The sequence below is a fragment of the Martes martes genome (assembly GCF_963455335.1).
Source record: "Martes martes genome assembly, chromosome: 8".
Taxonomy (NCBI): Eukaryota; Metazoa; Chordata; class Mammalia; order Carnivora; family Mustelidae; genus Martes; species Martes martes.
Genome location: NC_137895.1, coordinates 6,753,050 through 6,765,689, shown reverse-complemented (window position 1 = coordinate 6,765,689; position 12,640 = coordinate 6,753,050). Strand labels below are relative to the sequence as shown.

The 12,640-nt window shown below is 51.5% G+C and overlaps 1 protein-coding gene across 2 annotated transcripts in view; it reads right to left on the bottom strand.

The window, feature by feature from the left end:
- The window catches only part of TCF20 (transcription factor 20), a 105,462-nt gene extending 96,069 nt beyond the window's left edge, over window positions 1–9,393 (bottom strand). The window contains exon 1 of one of the 2 annotated variants that reach the window (XM_080812483.1): window positions 9,113–9,393. The gene's annotated coding sequence lies outside the window, so the exon portion shown is untranslated. The remainder of the gene's footprint in view (window positions 1–9,112) is intronic. The other variant, XM_080812482.1, reaches the window with a different exon arrangement.
- Between the last annotated feature and the right edge of the window lie 3,247 nt (window positions 9,394–12,640).

Here is a 12,640-nt window from a genome sequence, read left to right as displayed (position 1 = left end):
AAAAAAAAAAATCTGAGAGGGAGGAGACAGGCAAACAAAGAAAAGGCCAAGATAATTTCAGATTTGATCAAAGTTATGAATAAAATAAAGCTCGGAGATGTGATGGGGCATTATTTTAGACAGAGGGTCAGAGAGAATATCCTAGAAAACTAAACATTTAAAACTGAACCTGAACCACAAACAAGTCTCACACAGATCCGGGAAGTGGAGTGCTCCTGGCAGCGGGAGGAGCCAAGTGTAAAGGTCCTAAGGCAAAAATGAACTTCAGGTATTCAAAGAACAGGAGGAGCGTCAACAAGGCTGAAAAGTGTGCGGTAGGAGGAGGCCGGGGCCGATGGGCTCAGAGGGAGACCGGGCAGGCAGGCTCTAGCTGGCCACCATGAAAGCAATGGAAAGCTACTCGAGGACTGTGGGAAGACAACTGACATAACCCAATCTGAATTTTTAAAGGTCACTTTAGCCGATAAGTGGAAGAAATGGTTTGGGAGGAGGCCAAAAATAGAGGGTTGGAACACCAGTCAGGAGGCTACAGTACAGTCCGGATAAGAGGGGACGGTGCCTGAGATGGGAGAAACAAATTCAGGATAGGTTATGGACATAAAGTGAACTTGCTGGGAGATTAAAAGTTGAAAGTGAGGGGGGAAAGAAAGGAATCAAGGACAATTTCTAGGTTATTTGTAGGTCCAGGCAGTAAAATTGCACGTAGTCTATGATTCAATCAGATTTGATGACTGCCTATCAAGACAGAATATTTCCGTCACTCTAGAAAGTTCTCTCATGTCTCCCCACCCTGTCAACCCCCTTCCACCCCAGAAGCAACCACCGATTCGATTTCTGGTGTCATAGACCACTTTTGCCTACTCCAGCTCTTGTAAGTGGGATCATCCATTACGTACTTTCTTGTGTCTGGTTTTTCATCTGGCATTAATACCTGTGAGAGTCAATCTTACTACGTGTATCAGCAGTTCATCCCTTTGTATTGCTGAGCCGTCTTCCACTGCATGAACGCATCTATTTATCCATTCTCTCACTGATGGACATCTGGACTATTTAGAGTTTCTGGCTACCATAAATGAAGCTGCTACGAACATTCTTGTATAAGGCTTATTTGTGAACGTGTATTTTCATTCCTCTTGGACAGATCCTTAGAAACAGAACTGCTGGGTCACAGGGCAGACATACATTCAGCTTTTTTTTTTTTTTTAAAGATTTATTTGTTTGTTTGAGAGAGAGGGAGAGGGGGAGGGTGGGAGAGTGAGACAGAATCCAAGCAGACTCCATGCTCAGTGTGGAGCCTGACACAGGGCTCGATCCCATGACCCTGAGATCATGACCTAAGCCGAAACCAAGAGTCAGACCCCTAACCAACTGCACCACCCAGGCACCCCATTCATTTAGCTATTGGAGAAACTTCCAGTTTTCCAAAGTGGTGGCATCATTTTACACTTTACATCATTTGCATCTTTGTAGATGGACTCTACGGACACTTTCCCTCCTTACCCCATCATCTCCTTTCCTGTCTGTCACATGCTACTCATTCATTCAACAAATATCCTGAAGGATAAGAAAAAGGCTGGGCTGGCCAGCGGGTTTGAGGCTGAGGAAGTAGCATATGAAGAAGTCCCTGAAGTGGGAAGGAGCTGGGTGCCTCCAGGAGACTTGCGAGAAAGGGAATGTGGCTGGAAGACGGTGAGCAAAGGCAGCAGGAGGGGCAGTCAGAGAGGCGGGCAGGGCCCAGGGTCCTGAGGGCCTGAGAAAACGGGAAGGAGCTGGGACTGTCTTCCAAGCACTATGAGAAACCATAAAAAGATTTTAAGTGGAGGAGAGACAGGCAACTCTTGGCCACTCTGGGCAAAGGAGAGGAGAGACAGACAGGAGGAGAAATGGAGAGGCCACACTGAGAGGCAATGACCGTGTGCCAGGTATGAGACAATGGTTGCTCAGAGGGCAGTGGCAGGAGAATGGACAGACTCCAGTCACAGCACAGAAACGGCGCTGACAATGACTTAGTGATGGACATGTAGAGGATGGGGACAGAGAGGGAGGACGCCAATCTGGGAAGCTTCCTGGCTAGTAAAGCCACTCACGGAGAAGGGGACAGATGAAGGAGAAAGAACTTTCAAGGAATATCTATTCAGTTTTGGACTCACGAAGCTCAAGCTACTGGTGACAGATCCACGCGGTGGTGTCGCGCAGGAGCTGGGGGAGCCGGAGAGATCCAGCTGAAGTTATCAGTGTGGGGCTCGTCAGCTCACAGATAGTCATGAAAGCCTGGGGGTATCCGAGAGCACCCCGGGAGAGAGTACACGACAACACGAAGGTCCAGGCAACACCTACGGTCAAGCAGGAGTGGAGTGAGCTGCAGAGGTGGAAAGGGAGAGCTGAGGGACAGGCGGGTCGAAGAGGAAGTAAATGATCCACCTCTGAGAAGCCACTTGTGACCTTCCATTTTTTTTCTTTAAGATTTTTAAAATTTATTATTAGAGAGAGAGGGTGACTGAGCATGAGTCGGGGGAGGGGCAGAGGGAGAGCGAGATTCTCAAGCAGACCCCCCGCCAAGTGCAGAGCCCAACGTGGGGCTCCATCTCACAACCCTGCGGTCATGACCTGAGATGAAACCAAGAGTCAGACGCTGAACTGACTGAACTGACTGGGCCACCCTGGTAGCCCATGTGACCTTTCCAGTTAGGGTTCCACATCGTGGTAGAGCATCTTGTACTGCCTCATCAGAGCACTTCTGACACCCTGTTTATGTGCCCTTCTCTACTGGGCAGGTATGTGAGACCCCCGACTGTACTCTACAACCGACACACTTGGCAGGAACCCACCCCGCTCTAGTTCAGGGTCTTGGTACAGAGCACACAGTGTTGAATGCCAGTGTCCTGGACAACTACCATTTACTGAGTGTCCCCTAAGGGTAATGCACTCCACTGTATATTTTCCTGTGTTAGTTCCTCTTTCCAATAGCCCCAAGGAAAGTGCACTTCCATTTTACAGATGAGGAAACTGTGGCTCAGGCAAAATGTCACTGCCAAAGTGACGGAGCCAGACTGTGGCCAGACATCCTTCTTCACACACGCTCTGCTGCCTCCATGAAGTGCCCGTCATGTGGTCTCTTCACAGCAGGACTGCCCTCTCACAGTCCTGCCAAAGGGATACGAAAGCTGTCCCCAGGTCAGTGGCCCACCAGAGCTCTAAGTCAGGGAAATGGCCCGGGACGCAGCTCTGCTCGCCAGGACTCCTTGCTCTTGCCACAGTGAATGGTCTCCAGACTCCCCAAGTAACGTTTCATACTTAGGCTGCTTCAGAAGGCAGAAGAGAGATCTTCCACGAAACCGAGGTCTGGAGGTGAAAACACGGGACTCTTATGGCTTAACTCTTGAATTTTAGAACTCAGCCACATTTCAGAAATTTCCCCCTGTACCTAAAGGGCCTTACTCTAACTTCACAACTAATGCTAAATGCGGCATGTGTTCCAGACCAAGGCATGATCAGGACGGGATTATGTCTCTGTGAGGCCTGAGAAACCAACACTACAGATCTGTGTGAAAAGTAACAATGGTATAATATTCTTTTCCATACTCTGATTTTCAGATTAACGTGCTGCCTCTGCTCTACTTCTTCTTCTTCTTTTTTTTTTTTTTTGAGAGAGCAAGGAGAGAGAATGTGAGGTGGTGGGAGGGGGAGGGAGAATCTCAAGCAGGCCCCACACCCAGTGTGGAGCCGGACACAGGGCTCGACCTCACAACCCTGAGATCATGACCTGAGCTGAAATCATGAGTCAGACGCTTAGCCGACTGAGCCACCCAGATGCCCATGCCCTGACTTCTTCAAACTGGAAATACATGGGCTTTTTCAAACTGAGTGGGTACATTAGTACTCAGAGACTTCCTTTCGTTTTCCACTCAGAAGCAGCTGTTAATTGTCGATCTTCTGGTGACAGCATGGGCTATGGTGGAAAGAAAACCAGCCTCGCTGGCAAAGAGCAGAGTCCTGGCCTTGACTCCGTCAGCGTAAAGCTGCGTGAATCTGGAAGTCACCACCTTCCTCAGCATCTCTCCTGAGTTGTAAAGCCAAAGGGCTAGCTACACTAGCTGATTTCTGAGACTTCTTTCCGCTCTCTACAGAACTCTATAACCAGAGAGCACGGACACAGTGAGTAAAGGTATGCAGGATCCAGCAGGATGGCTGGGAAAGGCTGGGAGGATGAACCCTCCAGGCTATGATTAAACTACCCGTCTGACCTGCACTGTTTCTCTCCCTGCCAGAGCCCCCCAACTCCGAGCTATCCTTGCTTCCCGCAACAGCCCCCACAGTTCCACTCAGTCGCTCGGGATCCTGTGTTTGATGCAATGCCTAGCAGAGCGCCCTGCACACAGATGTTACTAATATTTGTTGGTTTCACCTGAAGCTTTAACCAAGTACAATGATTACAACAAAGACACACAAACACAACTGAACAATGTTTCTAATAACGCCCAGCACTCACCAATATTATAACACATCTCTACTTTTTTTTTTTTTTTAAATCAGAACTACCCTTTACAAGGGGGTAAGCGTTTCTTTCTCTCTAACCCTCTCAGCACCTTTGAGCCAGGTCCCCAATCACAAAGCATGAAGATATAAACAGAGGAAAGGCTTCAACTAACCCACTTCTATTCTTTGGATTAACTTCCCAAGATGCTCAGGGCTAAAGCAAATTACTTACTTTGTTTAATGCCATTTTCATCCATCCCACAGACCAAGTCTGACTGCCCTGCTGGCAGCAAAGGCTTCAGAAGACGGAACATCTACTCTCACATGACATCCCAAGTCACCACCATATTGTCCTTCTATTCTCTTCATAGTTATCACTGCCTGATATTCTTATTTGCTTACTGTTTACAGCCCGTCTCCAGGGCAGGTTCCTTTTCTCCCTTGCCCACCACTGCATCTCCCATGCTTAGAGAACCGTCTATAAACACCTGTTAATGAAAACTAGAACACGCACAGAGGGCCTCCGTCCACATTCAGGGATGTGATGTGCAAACATAGAAACCACCTTCCCATCAGGCGCCGTGGCATTCAAGTGTTCCAATGAACTTCCACCCTTCCCTACAGAACAGCTCACACGTGCACACTACAACAAGGATATTTCCCCCTACAGCTAATGTTTTCTCTTTCTTAACTTCCCCACAATGAAGCATCAGATAACAAGCCACAGATACACCAATAAGTCACTTTCTAGTTCATCTTCCTGCTGGGTTGTGCGCATTACCTACAAAGCAAACACGGCTCTAACGCGAAAAGTACTGATTGTGTTTGTCACCATGAGAACCTTTTCACCCACACTGCACGCATCATAGGTATTAAGAGGACTTTGAAGCAGCCTAACTAATAATAAAAAAGCTATCCAGTCTAAGTGCAATGTGCCCAAATTATGCCCTATGAAAGCCACGACTTCATTATATCTGAAATGTGTAACTTTGATGTACAGTTATACTCCAACATAAACAGGGTTTTACGGTTTTGCTTCATTTCGTTACTTTTACCTCCACAAAAAGAAAATGAAGGTAGCAGAGTGAGAAACCCCAGACAGATCTAATGAGCACTAAGGTGCCTTGAACACAAGCAACCACGAGGAAGAGAGCTTAAGCCACACAAGGGACTGTCTTCTGGAAATGTATCTTTTCAGTCCCATCTGGTCAAACACAGACCGTGCAGTGCAAACCTGTGTGGCAGCACAGACCGGAAGAGAGACAGCCCCTCATATGATACCATTCTCTGAGCTGATACGAGAAGTTTCTGGCTCAAAGACAGAATGGCAGAATTGGGAATGAAGGAGAAATTTTTTAGATTACATCTCAGGTACACTAGCAAAACTGGCTAGTTATAGGGAAAGTGAAAGTGTATAGAGGTCCCAGGGGGTCACTAAACCGAGTCTGGTTTGGTGGCATAGCTGCAAAAACCATGTTTTCCAGTATTTTGCCCAAGTCCAGATATCCATTTCACTATAACTTATGAAAAAAAAAAAAGGAAAAAAAATAGGGCACAGCAACTCCAAGGCCAATTTACCACCAGCTGATCTGTGCCGTGCGCAGGCAGTGAGCTATAACAGATCTAGTCAGGCTTTGCAGCCACGGTAAGGATGGTCACAGCCAATCTCTGACCCTCACTAGCTCTTTGAACTCTCAGGAAAAGGAGAGATCACTTATACCGCTCAGGTCTGCTGGGTAGATTCTGTAAGACAAATTAAATAACTGGGACAGAACCTAGCATAACGGATTTAAAAAACAACCATTAAAAGCCGGCACAAATATTAGCATTCTTTCCTATCCATATGAAGAAAAAGCTGGACTCACCAGACGTCCAACTTTAATTTCTTGGTCTAAATGGATGTGATTTAAACTACATTCCATTCCATTTTATGAAATTAAAGAAGTATACCACTAAAAGATTATGGAATCTAAAACCCATGTCTCCTAACATCTTACTACCTTAGCAACCTTCTTTCACCTGCACACACAAATCACCTCTAAGTTTTATAATAATCTTTTCCCCGTTACTTTGTAACACAAATACAAACATATGTGAGTGTGAGAACTACTTACGACTTAAGCAACCAGGATTTTTAAAATCCCACACCAAACACTAGGTCATAATTCAAATACCCACACAGAACAAATTACTTATTTTGAGAAACTCCCAATTATTACTCTGTGTAGCCATATTAAAGTCTACCTATGTGACAGGCCCGATGTTAACATACGAAAAAAATTACACCAATCCATCTCCAAAGTCAGCACTATGAGCACACATCCCCTTGCGGAGACCCTTTCTGAAAATGTACAGACTGAATAAAAAAAGTGGCAGAAGACACATTACACCACATTAGGCACATGTCCTCAAAGCATCAACAGTACCTGAAATTTAAGACAGACAAGACCAGAGCTGAGGCTGGTCTAGAAGGGCTAACCAGTCAACAGCATGGCCTAAGGCTCTCACACACCATAAAATCAGTGAAACTAATTGGGGTTCTGAAGCATCTGAGAGGAAGCATCGGCCACCATTAAGGAATAAATTGGGGATGCAAACAATTAGTGCACCCTGAGGTGACAGTTAATTCCACCAGCATACCATTTCACAGGAGATATTACGGAATTCCACTTTATCCCTACTCTTGAGAATACTGAAGTTGGAAATTTCAAAAATTAGCCAAATGCCAAATATCCCTTCAACGAATTTTAAATAAGGTCCCTCCACAATTCCCTACATAAAAAGACCTTGGAACTCTCTGCAGCCAACCAACATACACAGACCCGAATACACTTACATTATCCACACTTCCAGTCAAATGTTCTCTGAAATCTTTCTCCTGGTAACTTTTTTGTACAAAGACAAAAAAAACATAAGACATACTCAACACAGACTATAATACAGTACACTTTCTGAGAAGCACAGAACAGTGTCTGGGATTTGAGGGGAAACTATGCTAACCAAGTTCAATGCTCTGTTGAAGGAAAAGGCTGGATACTAAAAAGTGGGACAGGATCTCAAAAGACAGCGGAGAAACATCCTGCATTTCTCAAGAAGGCTGCATCTGTACAAAAGCACAAGGTAGTAGACCAAAAACAAACAAACAAACATTAAAAAACCAAAACAAACAAGAAAACCTACCCTCAACCCCTGCAGTGTTTGACCTAGAAGGGAGTCCTCATTTAATAGAGAAGGAAACTGGGAGGCTTGAGAAGGTAGGTAACTTAGCCGGGGTTACAGTTTCTTTGGGGGCAAACCTGGAAGTAGATTCCTGGTCTCCCAGGTCGGACTTCACAGCAGTTTCCCACTCTACCCACGTAAGATCTACCGCTGCCACCCCATGTAAGATGTTTCATAAAAGTCTTCACTGAAGCTGTTAACATAAGGGTCCAATTATCATTCAGAGATCTGCCTGTTAGATAATAGCTTGAAAATTCCATCCATTTTACAGCAGTTACCAGAGTCATCTAATGGGGGGGGGGGGCAAAGAGAAAAGGAGGAAAAAGTCCTAATTTTTATCTGTCCCCTAAGGGCAAACGAAAGGGATGCCTACAGACCGGCAGACAGCTCTAGCATCCACAACCACAAAAACAGACAATAATCTCCACCCACAGGCCCAGGAAGGAGACCGCTCCGCGCTCCCCCCGCCCAAAACACACTGAATTCCACTCCCATCTCAGCGCACGGGAGGCATTCCACCTCCAGCCGCTTCAGAGCGAGCTGGGCCAGAGGGGCCGCCCTCCTTCAACCACTCCCCCCCGCCCCGGAGGAGACGCGGAGCTTCAACCTCAGGCCCCTAAACGGACGCTCGCTCGCACCCGGGACCACCGGATCCAACACCCGCCCCGCTCACCGCGGCGGGGGAGGAGGAGAAAACCCCACGCAGGAAGTGTGTCCCGCGCTGCGCTCCCCGCCCCCCCGCGCCGGGACCTCGCGCCCCGCCAGTCGGTACCTGTCCTCCGCCCCCAACAGGCAAGAAGCTGCCGCGTCCACATGGCTTCAGGTGTTCACATGGCAATAAACGGGCCCCCGTCCCTCCCGCGGCAGGGCGCGCTCCGACTCCGGGCTGCCAGCGCCGCTCCCGCCCCAAGCCCAGCCTTCGCCCGCCGGCCTCGCCCCCAGCCGCCACTAAGAGGCGAGCGCCGCGGGACGCCGGGGGCTGCCCGGGGTCCCGGGGTGGGCGGCGCTGACCCCGCGGACCCCTGGGCGCCGCCCGCTCACACCCGCCGCCTTTGCACCCGAGGCCGCGACAAGCAGGTACATTCCCCCGACACCCAAAGGCTAGGACTGGTGCCAAAGCCCTACCGGACTCCCAGGCCAGACCCCTCAGACCCCTCAGCGCCCTAACGCCAGGCCGGGCCCCTTCCCCTCCGCACCCCCAGGACAGGCCGCTCCTCTCTGCACTCCCGGGTCGGGCCAGGCAGGGACCTTCCCCTCAGCACCCAGTGCCCTGGCCTCGGAGTCCAGGGGGCTCAGCACTTCAGGTCGGCCGGGCTAGGACCTCTGCCCCCGGCCCCCGAGGCCGAACACCCCGGCCCGGCCCCAGCCGCTCAGCCCTGACCCCTGCCCCTCCCCCTCAGGCCCGGGCGGCGGTTACCTGCAGGGGCCCCCCGCCCGGTCCCTCGGCCTCGGCCGGGGGCGGGAGGGGAGGGAGCGGCGGCGGCGGCGGCGGGCGGCGCGGCGCGAGGTGGGGGTGGGGGAGCCTCCGCCGCCTCCAGCTCGGGCACCCGGGCCGGCGGCGGGGCGGGCCGGGGCCGTGGCCCCTCGAGCCTCGCTCCGGCCCGCGCGCTCGCTCCCCGGTCAGGCGCGCCTCAGGACGGGCTCCCCCGGCGGAGGCCGCGGCCGCCTCGCAGGGGCCGAAAGCGGCTCGGCTCGGGGTTTTTTCTCTCCATTCTCCCAACACACAGGAAATAACAGAGCGTCAGGTGACGGCGCGCGGCCAATGGGGAGGCTCCGGGCCGCGGCGCGCGGGCGGGCGGGAGGGCGCGCGGCGGGGCGGCAGGGGGCGGGGCCGGCGGGGGCGCGCGTGCCCACCCGCGTGCGGCGGCGCCGAGGCCTGCGCGCGGCGGGGCCGGGGCGGCGGAGACCCTCCGCCCGGCGACCGGAGTCGCGCGGGGCTCCCCTAGGCAGCTGCCCGGCGCCGCGCGTGCGGCTGGCCGCCCGCACAGTGCCATCTTGGCCGGCGGCTCCGGGCCGTCCTGGGAGTGGCCGCGAGCCAACTTTCTGGGGAGTTGGTGGCCCGGAATCTCTCCCTGGGATTTCTGGAGTTCCCTGGAGCCTCCAACGCCAGAATCGCGCCTCTGGCATCCTGGGGAACCCGCGGGCTAGGGCCTGGCCTCCCCGGGGGAACCTGCTGAGGGGGGCCGGGCATGGGGGCAGCTCCTGACCGCCAAGCGCCCTCCGTCCGGCGCAGAGGGCCTGGTTCCCTTCCCTCCTCCGCCCCTTAGAGCCGCGTGTCCTTGGATGAATGACTTAGGCTCTCTAGATAACAGATAACTTCCTCAGTTTCCTCCGCAATAAAAGCGAGGAGCTGGGAGGCCCACCAACCTCGCATGTAAAATAGATACTCACCGAAAGCCAGTTGCCTTGGCCCGCGGCGGCATTAAAACGCTGCAGCGCCTGGCTGACTGGACCCAGGGTCCAGAATTAATTTGGAGATAAGGTGGAGGATTTGCGGTGCCAAGGCCTCGGGCCGTTCCCAGCCTTCTTTTGCAAACCTCATGTATGTTTTATGGAGCAAAGGAATGGCTTTTTTTTTTTTTTTTTTTTTGAAAGAAAATCTCAGTTGTAGAACCACCACTGGGATGTTTGTTCCCTGTGACCCACTGCTATCAAAAGGGAGAAGGCCCGGGGGGGTGGGATGTGTTGGGAGTGTTTGTGATCCTACTTCTGGCTCACATAGGGATCTGACCAAATTCTCTCCCCAGTCTGGGCCTCAGTTTCCGACTGGTATATAATGGGAAGGAGGGGAGTTTGAACTAGGTGCCCCTAATGTTGGCTAACATTGCTGATTCTAAATTAGGCCCCCATCTGCCCTAGATGTTAGGGGAGTATGTGGCTTCCTTTCCTGAAGCAACCCAACTTGAAAGTCATTTGGAACTGGAAGAGTGCTTTGGGCAGCAGGTGGAAGTTGACAGGAACCAGGTGTGGCCTGGGACCCAGATTTCAGTCCATTTGAGGTACAAAGCTCCCCTGGGCCTGGGTCTACTCTTTCACCTCTAGCCTCACCTAGCCAGAGATAGAAATGCTTTACCTTGCCTCAGCCCACCCAAGGAGGGTCCTGGCCAGGCAACACCTCCCCCCAGTAAAGGGATCCGAGGCAGGGCCTCAGTTGGTCCTGGCACTCAGGAGGATGTGGTTGAGGAAGGCAGTGATTTCTCCTGGCTCCTGTCCAATTTCACAAAGTGGGGGCTGGCTCCAATGTGGGTCAGAGCTATTCTTGGAGACTTGATTCCCCAACACCTCCTGCACGCCAAACGGGGTGCTGGGCTCTTCCGGGGCAGAGCTGGAGAGGTTGCTCGGCCCTGCCCTCTGACTGTTCCATTGTTCTGTGAGTTTCATTTTCAAATTCTTTGGCACTAAGACTTTTAAAAGACCAGTGCTGGCTTCTGCTTGGGTCAGGGCTGCAGAGGGAAAGGATGGGGGGACTCCCAGCACACATGCATGTTTTCTGGACAAACTTAGAAGGATGCAGGGGAGCTTTCTAAGCACAGAGTGGTTGGGAGCACCCTCAATTTCTTGAGAGAACTCATGAAAGGAAGCCCTTTTCCTTAGTCTCCTGCCCCATCCTTCCTTCCTCTCCCCTCTTCCTCAGTCCACTCAGGTCTCAGACGGAGGGACTGAAACATGAAATGAATGGTCACAAACTGTGCAGAGAGCCTCATTCAAAAAGGAAAGAATGCAGATAGAGAACTTGCGTCCAGGCTCTCATCTGCTCCTGCCTCTGGTCCTGGGACCGATTCTACAGCCCCCTCTCTCCCAACCCCTTTGGACCCTGCCAGGACATTGCCCAGCCAACCTCTACCTGGAAACTTCCCCAGTCCCAGGGCCAGGCCAGCCTGGATCTCTTCACCCATGGTGGCCTGGAGTCACTTTTCCTTTCAGTACCACTTGGAAAAAGAACGTGTGAGCATTATGGCCAACAGACAGATCTGGGTTACTCTTGGGCAGTGTGGCCAGACAAATCACTTCACCTCTCTGAGCTCTGATTTCCTGAGCAGTAAAAGGGGATAATAAGGTATCATGGGAGCCTAAAGAGATCTGCATAAAGAATTCAGTACAATACCAAGCACATATTAACAACAGCTACAGTTCCAAGAGATGGCCACAACAGGACACACGAGCAGACGGAGGCTGGGAGAGGGCAAGTTACCGCCCAAGATTCCACAGTGGCCGGAGCTCAACTGGGGAAGTCCTCTTTGATCACATTAGAGTTCCTCCATTGTTCTCTTGTCTCATCTGTGAGAATCTTGTTTTTCCTACCACTTTAAGGAAGGGACAGTAGATCTGTTTTTTGTTTTTTTCCTCTCCTAACCTAGTCTACTGAAAAAATACTTATTGAACTGAATCAGTGGTTTCAATTCCAGAAGCAAAATTAATCCTTTCCCTCCTCCTCCGGCGCAGAGATGGCTTTTGGAAACCCTGTGTCACTCCCTTTATTACAAACTCCTCTGCCCTCCTCCAGGCGCCTGGGCCACTCCGGGATTACAAATGGAGCCTTCTGCCTCTAGGTCACTGATTCCGCTACCATCTGTCAGCACGGATTGATTGAGGAGCCTGGCCTGCTCGGCAGATCAGTGACTTGTGCGAAGTGAGCCAGGGTGTCAGTGCCTTCAGCGGCAGGCGGATGGCCTTTCTCTCCCTCTCTGGCTCTCAGGAGCACGTGCACAGCCCTCACCTTTATCCTTCACCGGGTCCCAGCTCCCCTTCCTCTCTGGAGTTGCCTCCTGCTAACTCTAACACACCAAGAGGGAGGCCTGGAATGCCTGCTCGCCGTCCTCCAGGAGACCACTTACAAAAGCCTCTAGTTAACAGAGTGAGGAACCCCCACCACAGCCTCCTGCGAGGTCTGTCCCAGGCCAGGCACGAACAGCAGGGGTGGCCAGATCCTTTGTGGACATGCCTT